Consider the following 5,026-nt stretch of genomic DNA (forward strand, 5'->3'; position numbering starts at 1 on the left):
AAGAATGATTATAAATGTTTTGTCCTCTGATGATCAGATCCAGTCACACAGTTAACAAGACAGGCATGTCTTTGTCCTCAGGGGATTGATCTGTGGGGTTAGAGAGAGGGGCAGAACTTAAACAAATGCCAAACACACGCAGGTATGAATGACAAATACAGCAGGGGTGGGGAGAGAGAGCGCGGGAATCTGTGTAGGTGGGGTGGGCAGGGAAGGCCTCTCTGGAGACTCTCCGGATGCTCCAACCGCTGCAGTAGGTGCCGACTGCGTGAAGGTGAGAGCGGCCGTGGGATGGATGGCGTGTAGCACCTTGCTGGGGGAAGGACCATGCACACTCACGGGAACGGAGAGGAGACAGGTGCAGCCAGTGCAGCAGCCAGGCCAGTGGGTGGGACGGGGGAGTCGGAGGGTGGCAGGGCCAGACTCGGAGGCCAAAGCGAGGCTTTCAGCCCTCTACAAGGTGCAGCGGAAGCAATGGGAGGCTTTGTGGCAGGGTGGGTGGTGACCAGAAGTTGCTTTTCCCTAGGCTACGCCCTTGCTCTGCGCTCCTCTGGGGGCTGCCCCTTTTGCCAATAGCGCTTAACCCGAACCTCCCCTGGCAGAGAGGTTGAGGGCTGGTTGAGAGCCTAGCTCTGCCTCTCACCAAGGACCCAGATGCTCCCAGCTGGCTCGCCACCCATGGGAACGCCACGGCCTATCCCGGGGGACGTTGTAAGAGTTAAAGGAGATTGTGTGCATGAGTGCCCACACCCATGTCCAGGCAGGGCCCGGCACAAGGCAGGCGCTCAAACTGCAGATTTCAATGCTGCTGGTGGTTCTCTGCACTTCCTTAGGGGCCATCAAGGTGACCCCTGCGGGGAGGCTGGAGTTAACAGGGATCTGGCTTCTCCGGAAGATTTACAGTGTTTGAATACATGGAAAGACAACACGTGTCCTGGTTGGGAAAAATGCTACAGAATATCTACTCTGTTTTAACTGATTTTTTAAAAGAATGATTTTATTGAACTTTATTTTATTTATTTATTTTAATTTGACCAGAGAGGGACAGAGTGTGTGTGAGAGAGAGGGAAAGTGAGAAAGCAAGCTGCCAGGTCCAGGACTAGAACCATGGTCGGCCATGTGGGAGTCCAGTGCTCTTAGCCACCACGCCACCTGCCGGCCCCTGTTTTAACTAATTAATGCAGCTCCATGCAGGCTTTCCATTTTTCACTGGAACTAAATATATTATTAACAACAACAGCTGACACTGAGCCTTCACTTTGTGGTAGGCATCGAGTTTATAAAGCAGGGGTTATTATTTTTTTATTTCTAAACATTTATTTATCTATTTCTTGTGATTTTTTAAAAAATTATTTTTTAGGAGTTGGCAGGTGGTGTGGTGGTTAAGGTGCTGGACTCCCACTTGGTGGACCACAGTTTGAGTCCAAACCTGGTGGCTAGCTTTTTCACCTTCCCTTTCTTTCTGAAAGAAAACTCAATGAGGGAGAAATTCTTCCACTCTATCTCTAGTCAAATTAAGATAATAATAAAATTAAGTAAATAATTATTTTAAAAAATTATTTATAAAGGATTTTTTTTTCTTACTTAAGGTTTTTTTGTTTGTTTGTTTGTTTAGGAATTATGTTATTTAACTTTATATATTTATTTATTTAAATTTGACCAGAGAAGGACAGAGAGAGAGAGGGAAAGTGAAAAAGCAAGCCACCAGGTCCAGGACTTGGACTGTAGTCAGCCATGTGGGAGTCCAGCGCCCTTAACTACCACACCACTTGCCAGACCCTAAAGGTTTATTTATTTATTTATCATGATTTTTCAATTTGCTACAGGACATGTGTGCTCCCCAGAGAAAGAGAGAGAAAGTAAGAAAGCAAACCACCAGGTCTGAGACTCCAACCGCAGTTAGCATGTGGGAGTCTAGTACCCCAACCACTATGCCACCTGCTAGCCCCTTATTTTTTTAAAGAATGACTTACTTAATTTTATTTATTATTACTATATATATTTTTTAAATTTTGCTCTAGGGTGCACACACTCACCAGAGAGAGAGGGAAAGTAAGAAAGGGAGCTGCCAGGTCTAGGACTTGAACCAAGGTCTAGCACTGAAGAGTCTGGCACCTTAGCCACTGCACCGCCTGCTGGCCCACCGGTGTTGTTTTTAGAGGTTTCTGCGTTAGGGTGTGTGTGCTCGCCAGGAGGAGAAAGAGAGAGACAGAGAGACAGAGAGAGGGAAAGTGAGAAATCACCCGCTGGGGGATGGTCATGCCACAATCCCTTCTCCTTCATTCTCCTCTTGAGATTTTGGGCATGCATGCACATGCACCTGGCATGAGTTCCAAGCCGCCTGGTCTGGAACTTGAACCATATCAGCCATGTGGGAGCCCAGTGACGTAACTGCTATGCCATCTGCTTCCTTCTACCTCCTCCCTGCAGGTGTTATTTATTTATTTTTTTAAAGGTTTCCCTATTTATTTTAATTTGAGGGGAAAGAGAGAGAGAGAGAGAGACAGGGAAAGTGAGAAAAAGCTGCCAGGTCCAGGATTTGAACCACTATCAGCCATGTGGGAGTCCAGCGCCCCAAATCGCATGCCACCTGCCAGCTCCTGCAGGTGTTATTCTTATCAGCATCTCATAAACCCAGTATCTCACAGACCAAGATCATCAGGCCTAGAGAGGATAAATAATGGCCAAGCCCGAGACTGCTCGTATTGAACGATGGTCTACGACTGAAGGCCGGTGCTCTTAGCCCTTACATCGTTATCTTAAAAGTGTTTGGCACAGAAACCAGTGTGAGGATCAAGTGCTGTTCTGAAAGAAGGCCTGATGAGGGGAAATGAAGCCTCGTCAGAGGTTAGAACCTATTCCGAAGAACCGATATTTAGATTCATGTGGTATTTGTTCCCACTGAGGTCTATGGAAGGAAATGAATTCAGCAATGTATCAACCAAAACCGAAGGCCGGCACACCTGTTCCTAAACAAAGTGTAAAGGAAGAATTCTTTCATAGGCAGTGACTGCATAAACAATGACAACTGGTGACAGTGGTGGCGGTGGTGCGTTAAACCCACACCTTATTCCAAAAGAAAGCAAACTACATCGGGAGAGGTACTCATCACAGAATGAAATATGAAATGATACTGCACGAAACCAGCCGAGTATAGATTCTTGGATGGGTGGGAGGAAGCTCACTTTGTCAGCACTGGAGTGATTAAAAAAAAAAATCACGAAGGACTAGAATCAGATTGAACACTAGACTAAAATAAAAATGAACGGGCTGGGAGACAGCACATCAATGATGACAAAGGAGTAAATACCATCTTGAATCTAGACAACGCTTGTTCAGTCAGAAGACAGGCCAGAGAGTGGCTGGAGGTTAAAGTGACTCGATCTTGTATGATTGACCATATTGTTTCAGCCCTGGACCTGGTGGCTTGAAAAATACACCGGGCACCTGTGTGTGTGTGCCCAAAACCCCAAAAGGAGGAGATAGGATTGTAGGGTACCATTCTTCATGAGGGGTGCTTTCTCACTACCCGCCCTCATCCTCTGTCTCTCTCCTGTAAGCGCATGCACCTTCTGGCAAATGAAAAAAGAAAAAAAAAATGTTCAAGTCCCTAACCAATGTACAGAAGAGATCATTCCCGGGGAAGAAAACCAGTCAATGCTCAGGAAAGCATTCATGGTTGAATGTGTAGCCACCGAGGAAATGTTAAGTATCCTTGAATTAGCAATACACACTATTAAAGGACGGACTTAAAAGAGCGCACTCCATGCTCAGACCTGTGAATTAAGCTCCTTCCATTCGTTCCTTGGAGACGGTGGACTAATCGGTGCAGTTCTCTGGGAGAGCTTTGGTACCGCAGGGCAAGGCCACTGGCTATTCGCAGCCTTCCACCTGGGAGCCTTTCCATTCCTGGGAATTTGCCCCAAGTGCAGAACTTCAAGGAAATGTTAGGGCACAGTAAAGAACCAAAGTGTAATTTATTTGAGGACGGACTGAAGGGATACAGACACTTGTATCTTAAAGAAGAATCGTGTGAACACAGGAAAAATACTGGTGTAAGAGTGAACAAACGAAATTGCATGGTGGTAACGTACAGACGTGCATGTGTGTGGAAGGTTTTTACGCGTGAGAAGTTGTATTCCGTAATAATACTGTGGCTATTTTATTCATTTTACATTTTGCTTTCTTTCTCTGGTTTTCATATTGTCTTCCTCGTGGTGCTGAAACAATCCGGATTCAAATCCAACCCGCAGCGTGACTTTGGGCAAGTTCCCCGGTGAAGAGGGCTCTTTCCCACAGCTGTTGAGGTCAGCAGGCGGTAGCCCGGCCCTCCCGGCCGCAGGGGCTCCTCCTCCGCCCTGGAAGGCAAGATCCACCGTCGCCCTCTGGGGAACCTCCTTCCCGGGCCCGGAGTCTGGCTGGGCACGCTCGGGTGTGGGCGGCGCGGGGATTCCCTTCCGGAGGGAACTTTGCGGAGCAGGTGGGGGGCTGGGTCCTACCGGCACCTGCGCCCGCGGCGGAAGACGCAAACCCGGCTTGCCGCGGAACTCGTCGGCCTGCGGGGCGGACCGGCAGCTACGTTCGAGTCTCCGCCCCTACCTCGGGCTCCGGGCTGTCCCGCCCGAATTCGGCAGCCGTGCGGTGCCCCTCGCAGGGGCCCTGATCTGCAGGAAAACTCAGATTTACGCGGCGCCTCCTGCGGAAGCCCGGAGACGTGGCCAGCGCCCAGGGGCCCGAGTCGGAGCTCGAAGACCGGGTGCTCGATGCACTTCCAGGTCTCAAAGGACAGGCCGAGCGCCAACGCGCGCTAAGCAGGCGGGCGCAGCCCCCTGGGGCGACAGCACGCGCCGGCCTGGGTCCCGCTGCTCGGGTGGGTTTTCCGCTAATGCCATCTTTCTGCTCCGGGCAGTCACGTGCGAGCGACAGCGACGCGCTTCGCCCAGGCCCAGCCGCCAGGTCCGACCCGGGAACTCCACTGGGTTTTCCACCGCTCCTCCGCCAGCCGAGGGGAGCCGCGGGGCCCTTT

This window comes from Tupaia chinensis, unplaced genomic scaffold (genome assembly GCF_000334495.1).
Source record: "Tupaia chinensis unplaced genomic scaffold, TupChi_1.0 Scaffold147003_1, whole genome shotgun sequence".
Classification (NCBI taxonomy): domain Eukaryota; kingdom Metazoa; phylum Chordata; class Mammalia; order Scandentia; family Tupaiidae; genus Tupaia; species Tupaia belangeri.